Raw genomic sequence first — 9,154 nt, forward strand, 5'->3', positions numbered from 1 at the left:
GCGCAAGTATCAGCTCCGCTGGAACTGCTCCTCGCGGTTTACATCTCTGATCTTTCCAAGTTCTTCCCAGAAGACTGGGAGCTCTCATCTGCACTTACAGTGCTTGTTCTTACTGAACTGGCTTAGCCCTTCCTGATCCTTCCTTAGCAAAACCCCCAAATGCTAGTTGCTTTTAAATAAATTGCCACTGAGCTACTATTGGTTCTGGCTATAGCCACGGCTGGCAGGCTGTTGCACAAGGCATGCACTACCCTCACGCACACACTAGTTCTCTTTTTTAACTCCGGTATCTTCTGTTCTTAGGTATCTTCTGTGCTCTGCTGTTAAAACATTTCCTCCATTTCAACCTAGAAGTGGCTGCATTTTGCTGGGCGATAAAGCAGCATGCTGCATTTGTGTAATGACTCTGAACTAAAGTAACCCCAATGGAGAACTCTTTCATTATTACAAGTGTTGGAAGAGGCCACACAGCAGAACCTGATCTTCCTGCCTTGAGTCACAGAAATAGGGAAATGCAAAATTCTGTTTTCAGTATTGGACAACCAAAAAGACTTCTGGTTTTCAAGGTAATAAATGCTAGAGGGGGCAAGGGACAGCTGGGTTCTGAAACATGCTGGCATTTTGGAACTACAGCCCTGTTGTTAGGTGCAAATGTAAGGAATTTTCCGGGGATGGAAGGGCCAAATTTTAAAAGCTATTTCAGTGTTATGGAAAATCTCACAAAGAGGTTATCAGCCTCTTCAGTCTCCTAAACACTTGGCACTTTCACCCAGAGGCACGCATGGTTCTCCAGCCTGGGTATGGAGGTACTCTGGAGAGTACATTTTGGTAGTTCTCCCTAATGTATTAGCAGGATCATCTCATGATGCCCATCTCGAGAGTGCTTTCAGCAAATTATGGTGGGACCATTTAAGGAGTTTTGCAGTGGGTGAACCAACAGGTCTTTACTGACACAACTGCTCATAGGTTTTCATCTGCCTCTGAAGGCTGTCAGTATCCTAAAGGTTCTCCTCCACATTGAAATCCCAAACTAGTTTAGTAGCCCAGGGCTTTTGAATTGCCTCCTTTGCAGTAGCAACACAGCAGGCAGTGTGGCAACAGAGGGGCTTTTAAATCTGTTTGCCTGATCTCGCAGCAGGCAAGATTTTAGCCCTAAATTTACTGACATTTTCTAATAGCAACCCTGATGCAGTCAGAGACCTACCAAATCGAGGTAATGGCTGTCTCCTCTCGAGTTTATTCTCACCGTGTGGTTTTCCAAACAAACCAGAAGGACAGACATTTGAAATCTAAACAGGATTCAAGGAGAGAACTGTTCAGAGAAGGCTTAGTTGCTTTGACAAGGCAGAATGACTCCAATGACTGAGGGCACCAGTCAGTGCACCCTGCAGCCAGCTGCCTGATCCTCCTTTAGAAACTAAAAGCTGTTTTCTCCGAGAAGTTCAGGAGTGCCACAGTCACAGGAACTGTCCCTTAAATGTTTTGAGATTGAAGATAAACTTTAAAGACTCTGAACTCACAGTGGAAAGAGGAGTTGAATTCAAACAGCCACAGCACGCTGTCTCCAGAAGAGGATGAGACTGGTTATACCTGCTAGACTCATATGTGGCATCCCAGAGTCACTTGACCTATACACATCCTTGCCTTCACCTCAGTCAAACACGCTTCTTCAGGGTGCCAGAACCCCCTTGCTTTGAATGGTGCTGTCAAACTGCAAAGACGATACCCAGTTGTCCAAACAGCTGACTGCTTTCCCTAGTGCCTTCACAAAGCTGGTGAATGGCAGAAGGTGAAGAGTCATACAGCTTTGCATGTCAATGAAACGTGTGTAGTGATGGCATGTTGTTGTAACATGGCAGTGAAGGACTCCCCCGTGCCCTTTGCCTTGTTACTGCCGTTGGCATTGATATATCTGGCCATCGCTGCTGGTTTTTAAAATTAAGTGAGCAATTGAATCAGTGGTAGGGAATCAGGAGGCTGGAACAGGGAGGGTGGTGCAAACATGTCTTGTACTGCCCTGATGCTGAGTAATTAGTCTCTTTTTTATTCCAAACAAAAACTCAAAAAAACCTGCTAGCAAAGGTAATGGGGAACGTTTGGCCCTTGCTGCAGCCCCCTAATACTCTTCTATTTCACGTATATGCATTCTGGGATTACCTGCACACACTATAACCTTCTTTTCTCCAACATAATCCTTCAGAGCTGCCAGGACTGAAGCATGCCAAAACAGGGCCAGGGCGTCTGGCTGCATATCAAGGTGGGCAGAAGAAGAGCCACTTAACCATGAACTCCCGAATTCCCATGAGCAACAAGTTCCCATGAATTTTTGTTTTTCATGTGCTTGGCTTATTTCACAAGTCTCAAGCATATAAATAGGTTTGTCCTGCACACAGGTAAGTCTGGGAATGTCTACGGATACTAAATTAAAAAAGAGATTGTAATCATTTCCTTCTTCTGAATAAATGAGTCAATACCCTAAAGCAAATACCTATCACTCTTGACGTCCAGTTGCATTTAGCTAAATGTAATCCTTTCTGCAGCACTTACCACAAGCATACCATTATTCAGGGAGTTCTGTTAAAAAAATCTCCATCTGCCAGTGTCAGCATCACTGACCTGATGTACATCTATCGTGGCTCATTTATCATACATTAAGGACATGTGGGTGTGGTCAAGTTTAGACTTGGAACAGGTTCTGCTTCATTGCGTTTGAATGTCACCTCCCATTGGGATCATTTACTCCAAGCGAAAGTAACACCTTAGGCTTTTCAGGAAGTTTTATTATTGTTCGCATTTTGTCCTTGATTTCGTCGAGGTTTCAGTCATTTCCCCTCTTCCAGTTAAAAACGTGTTTCCCCTGAAGCTACAGTTCCCGGTATCAACCAGAGGGAGCACTAGAGAACAACTCATGATGCTTTTTTTGCAGTCTAACAGCGTTGCTTCTGTAACAACTAATAGGCTCGTGAACTCAGCTTCTGCACATTTTCTGTCATTAACCCTCAGAAGTAATTTTCATATTTCAAAGTTTTATTCACAATCTCCCGAATACTTCGGGTGCAGGTGGCATGAATGCCAAGGATTAATTTGACAAATATTCAGTTTATATTTTCATGTTCGTATGTTGGTATGGTATTTCCATGCTTATCAAGTCACATATTCTGTTCTCTGTTGGAGAACTTCTGTAACTAAGCAACAAGAACGTGTCTCAGACCTTATATCTGAGTCTAAAACATGATTTTGGCTAGCACAGATTTGTGTTTACAGTGTTACAACAGATTCCTCATTTTGTGCACATATAGAGCATTGAAGTAAGTTTATCCATGTTTATCAGGAGTAAGCAGGCCCACTAATTTTCTGTGAGAACAGTCTGGACTAGTTGTATGATCAAGCTTTTAATTTTCCATTGTGGGAAATAAATGAATCATATATTCACACTATGAAAATCTAGCTGTGAGAACGTTTCTGGGAAGTGATGGAAAAAAGGCTGTGAATGTGTTGAAAATTAGTTTTCCTTAGACTTTGAAGATACATTCCTGGAGATCTCCTTTGCCCTGGCTATTCATTCAGCTCTGGTAATTCAGGAGAAAAGATTTAGGAATGTGGGGGCTCTCTAAGGTAAGTCAATACCTGCATTTCTTGAGAACCCGAAGGCTCCGTGCATATCACTTCAGTGCTTTATCTTTCCTCACACAGATCTTTGCTATCCAACTCATCCCCCCTTAGCAGGACTGGGGCTATCTTACTATTCTATACAGCAGCTAGCACCATGAGGGCTTAATTTAATGGGCCTCTGTATCCTACAGGAATATATATAATTGCACAGACAGTTTTTTTCCCAAGTTCTGTAGAAATGGTTTTATTATTGTTTTTGATCAGCATCAGACTGGAAATAGCAACTTTTTTTAGATGTTCCACAGAAACAGATGCCATTAAGATAGACCACAAGTATTAAAAGACTCTCGATATTACTAGTAACCCATAAAAGAAACAGTGATACTCAGTCTCCTTCTAGCTGTGTATAAATGCATTTTATAAAAAATAATGACTGGAATGTTTAGGATGGCACATATTTTCTTTTTTTTTTGTTTCTCATGCACTGTTTTAGCCACACAATAACCATTAATTTTAATGGAAATCAAAGCACTAAATCCCTGCATGATGCTTCAAAAACTCATGCACAAACATGTAGTACTTGGAAAACAGAATTCAGAATTTACTGGCAACTAAATGGAGAACTGAGGAGACTCAGTTAGGTAAAGCCAGTGCCAAAGAGAAGCATACAGATATGTATTTACATTCTGATTTGTACCTTATGTGTCACAGGAAGTCCTCCTGCAAAATGCTTTATAGGAAAAAAGCTATAGTGGAAATCAGGCAGAGTCATATGAGGGGTTACATTGGTATAATTTTGAACCGATGTAAATATACCTCCTCTGTTGTCACACCAAGCTATTCAAAGTTGCATTTGTCAGCCATCAACAGACTAAAGATCTTCTCTTCTCCCTGTATCTAAGAAGTTTATTTTGGAGTTCTGTGCACAGGGAGTCTCTACATGGCTTTTCCTTGCCACATAGTTGAGGTCACCAATAGGTAACTCCAGGCAGGACGTGGTAAGTTCTGTTAAGCAGCCATGCTTAAGCCATGCTATGCTCAAAACCTTATGTGAAACAAGTAAATACACCTTATATGAAAAGATAAAAATTTATGAATAGTATAAATTAAATCTTAATAGTCTAGTCAATGAATTATTATCAGTCCAGATCTAATTATTACAAAAAGAAAACAAAAGAGAAGGATGTTGCTATGAAGAGAAAAGTCTCCATAATAACACAGTTTAAAATGTTAACCACATGGTTCTTCGTTTCTACCTTTTTTCCTGGTGTTACTCTTGCTCTCTACTGCTCCTCCGGGTCCTAATGTTGATGGTTTCCATGTAGTTGGAGGGGAAGGGCTAGAGTAAATAATCAGCACCCAAATTCCTTTGCCTGTGATGTTCATTTCTCCTTCCTACTCTCCCTCCTTTTTTTTTCTTTTTTTTTTCCCCACATACACGTCTTCTATTATGCTTTCACACCTTGCTCTTTCTTCACTGGTCTGCAACTCTGTATTACATCTGAGTTTACTATACATTACTTGTTTTATGCATGTGGAATAGTTGTAAAGTTCTGTTGCTTTGCTACTCCTACGAAGAGCATTGCCCACCTCCATGTCTGCATTTCTTTAACTGGTCATTGGTGGGCTGGGACCTCTAGAACCAGCCTGCGACTCAGCTCTTATCACTCCATGCCCTTACCCTTCCACACTGCATTCTGCGTACCCACTTCTCAAGGCCTCTGCTCTCCTACCGGGTCTGTTATTTCTCTACGCTGCATCACTATCTTGCTTTTCACAGAACAACTATTCGTTAATGCTACTGATACTAAAACCATGGCTGTACAATACAGTGAGAAGCACAACTAAAAAAATTAGACACAGCCACATGGCCATTAGAAAAATTGCTGTTACAGCTAAGTAAAGTAAAAACAAAACTCCAGTCAGGTCAAGAAAATTTCCAGCAAACCAAGCCTGACAAGCTTCAGTCCTTAGGCCTTGCAAACTCTGTACAATCCCTGTGACATGTTAGTAGCAATGGTAACACTGCATTACAAGGCTACACAACCTGCCTCAGGTGTGACGTGAAGCTCACTCCTGAGACCACTCTGTCCATTCAGGATGTATTAGGAGAAGCATTCCCAGTCACCTACGGAAAGTAAAAGCATGTTTTTAGCATGGCAAAGTCATCTGCCAGTGCTGATTATATTTCAGCAAAGGTACAGCCCCCATGAGAGGAAGAGTTTGAAGACCTTCCTGTAAGAGTTATTCCAACCCTATCCCTAAACCAAACAGGACAATTTTAGTGAGTCCCAAGCCCTTGGACCCAGGTCATCTGCAGAAGTATTGTGTGTCAGACATGCATTAGACTACCACCCAGACCTCTAAAACCATGCAGAATTCTGCAGAGAGATGTGACATCTGCTCCAGCCTCTGAAAATCAGGGACTTGCAAAAGATTCCATGTTGGTTGCACAGACATAGAAAACTTCAGGGTTGTCATGAGTGATAACTACTGAATGATTAAATGATTTTAAACAAAAATGGCTAGAAATCCATACTGATACCATAAATACCAGGAAAGGTCTACAGCAATTTTGGTGCAGGATTCCATGCTCACAGCTGAAGAGGGGTTGGCACATACTCAACTCCAAACTTCAAATCTGTAAACACTCAACACATGGGCACTTTGGTATACTGCTCCGCAGAATGTCTGAAGCAACAATCTAGGTTGATGAGATTTTTTCAGCTTCTTTAGGAGAAGGAGCAAACAACAACAAAAAAATCACAACCATCACAAAATTCAGCATCTTCCATATAGGTGGTTTAGTATTAATATTCCTACATGAATCATTATGCTAGAATGTGAAGTCCTGAATTGGAGGTCATTCTTTTGAGTTACAAAATGGATGCATATGAGGAAAACATGTTACAAATAGAGACAAAGCTTAGTTAGGAACAATCTTTCCTTTTAAGCTTTGCTTTTTGTGTATTATTAATATTCCAATAATGACTTTAATTCTTTAACTTACTATCTAAGGAGATTTTGGTCTGTCTCTAAAAACCAAACATATAGTCTGAATGTATGCCAAAGTCTAACAGCTGTCTTCTGTTTGACATAGATTGATACAAACACTGCCTCATTCTTTGCATTTAATTCTGCTTATCAACTTTTCCACTTTTTCAGTTTTAGAAGTAATGCATATTCAAACTGCTTTAATATCTCTAGATTAAAAACTTATAATGAATACACCTATAGCAAATAGTAAAATCACAGCTTTAAAAAAGTAATATTAGCTGGAGAGAAAGAAGAATTTATCCCCAAATAACTGGAGATTTCTAATAACTAAATACAGTACAGAAGCTGATATATTCTGACAGCAATTTTTGGTTTTGGTAATTTTTTTTTTTTCACCACATAGTTTTTCACTAAATTATTTGACCAACTCTATTAAGAGACATTCACGTAATGACAGAAACATGCAATTACTTTTAATCACCTGATTTGTTCATTTTACTGAGATCAGTAAGATCAGCTCAATATTCAGTTTGTATCTACATGTCAAAGATAAGTGATTCTGCAAGTGATCCATGAGATAATGGTGGTTACTAAATTAAAAAAAAACAAAACAAAACAAAACCAACTTCTCCTCCAAGACATCCTATATTTGGGTCTTCTTACTTTCTTACAATTAAATCCAAATTTTTAGACTGTCTCAGACTCTTCACAAGGATAAGTCTGTCTTGAGAGGGTCATTTTGGTAAAACCTGTAAGTTTAATAATTTCTATACATGCTATTTTAAAAGTTGAGTTAATTTTACTTTAATTACTTGATAAGAAGGAAAAAACCTGGGTCCCCTCTGCCCACAAAGCCTTTAAGCAAGGGATGACCAACGTAAGTCCTTGAACAGATTGTGCATTCTAGGTGTAGTTCTTGTGCCACCTGTGCACAGGTGGGGACTGCTGGGCATCTGGGCCCCCACACACAAGATGAAATGAGCCAAGAAGTGTCTCAGTGTCTCAGGTTGCCCTGAGGTCCATAGGCTAACCTGTTCTAACTCCATCTACAGTGGCATCATTGGAAGCTGGTGATCAGTTTATCTCCTGCCTGTGAACAACCCTGGAAAACCCTGCCTCCTTGATCCTCCATGGTGTGTGGTGTGTTGCTACTGGTTCTCTGTCACATGAAGACTGGTATGTGTCTCATGTTGCCAGGAGGCTGGGTTACCCTTGCTTTCAACTTTACATTAATGTGAGTGATTGCAATATTTTTCTATCTATAAATCATCCCCTTGGAAAGTCTGTTCATCCAGTAACTGTTCCCTTGTTTCCTCTTTCCATAAAAATCTCTGAAATAACTCTCTGATGGTACACATCTACACTGAATTACTAAGCTCCCTAGTTCATCCCTTGTTGTGGTTCCCTGCTGTCTCCATTAAATAAATGTTAGTTTATGAAATCCTTGGGGATTTGGGGTTTGCTTTGTTTTGGTAGGGGTTTTTCCTTGGTTGGTTGGTTTTGTTGTTGGTTGGTTTTTGTTTTTTTGTGGTTTTTTTTTGTTTTGTTGTTGTTGGGGTTTTTTTTGGTTTTTTTTGTTTTTTTGTTTTTTTTTTTTTTTGTGTGTGTGTTTTGTTTTGTTTTTCCCTTGAGATAGCAAACTAATTCCCTCTTATATAAGGCCTAAGTATAATTTTGGAGGTAGCTCACTCTGGTCAAAAGGCAGGTTGGGTAAGACAGCATCAGGTCTGCCATATATAACCTTTTAGTCATATCCCAGAAGGTTTTGCACCCTCAAAACACCTCTACATCCCCTCATGCTATGGCCTAAGGCATGAAACATACGATTTCAGTTTCATGCTAAAAAAACATTCTGCTGCCAGGTTTGAAAAACGCTGACCACCATAGAAAACAGCATCTGCCTTATGCCCACAGGGCATCACTACACCAAGTGCTTATGTAGTGTGCATGTGACCCCCTTGGTCTACAGTCCCCAGCAACTATGGACATAACTCTACATCACTTGAGCTGAAGGCCATGAGGGGGATGCAGCTAGCCAGGATATACAGCCAAGAACTCTTCCAATTATCAGCTGACTTGACATCAAGCTTATCTGTACTGAACCTGAGTAGTAACCTCAAATGCTTTTGTAATAAAGTCAGTGGAAGACTGAGCTATGTATTGTGCTGTAGCATCTGCTTGAAGAGGAACTGAAAGTCTCAGAGCACTTGAACTGTATCCTGGATAAGACAATATTACATCTCACCACAATTCTACACAGTGAAAGAGAAAGGGAACTTGGTCTCCAGTTTCACTCTGGTGCTTGTTTGCTTCAGCAAAGTGAAAGCAGTAAGACTCAAAGGCATTTCTTATTAGTAACTTTTCTCTTGGTATGGTATTTCCATGCTTATCGAGGTGGTAAATACTGAGATGCAGACCACAGCTGTTACTGTCAAGGTTTTTATGTATATATTCTGCTAGTCCTGTTAGCTTTAGCTTGGTCTGGAATGACCTAGTGTGTTGGTCTGGTCAGAAGATGGTTTATTCTGGTGACAAGTAAGTAAAG

This window comes from Accipiter gentilis, chromosome Z, assembly GCF_929443795.1.
Source record: "Accipiter gentilis chromosome Z, bAccGen1.1, whole genome shotgun sequence".
NCBI classification, from domain to species: domain Eukaryota; kingdom Metazoa; phylum Chordata; class Aves; order Accipitriformes; family Accipitridae; genus Astur; species Astur gentilis.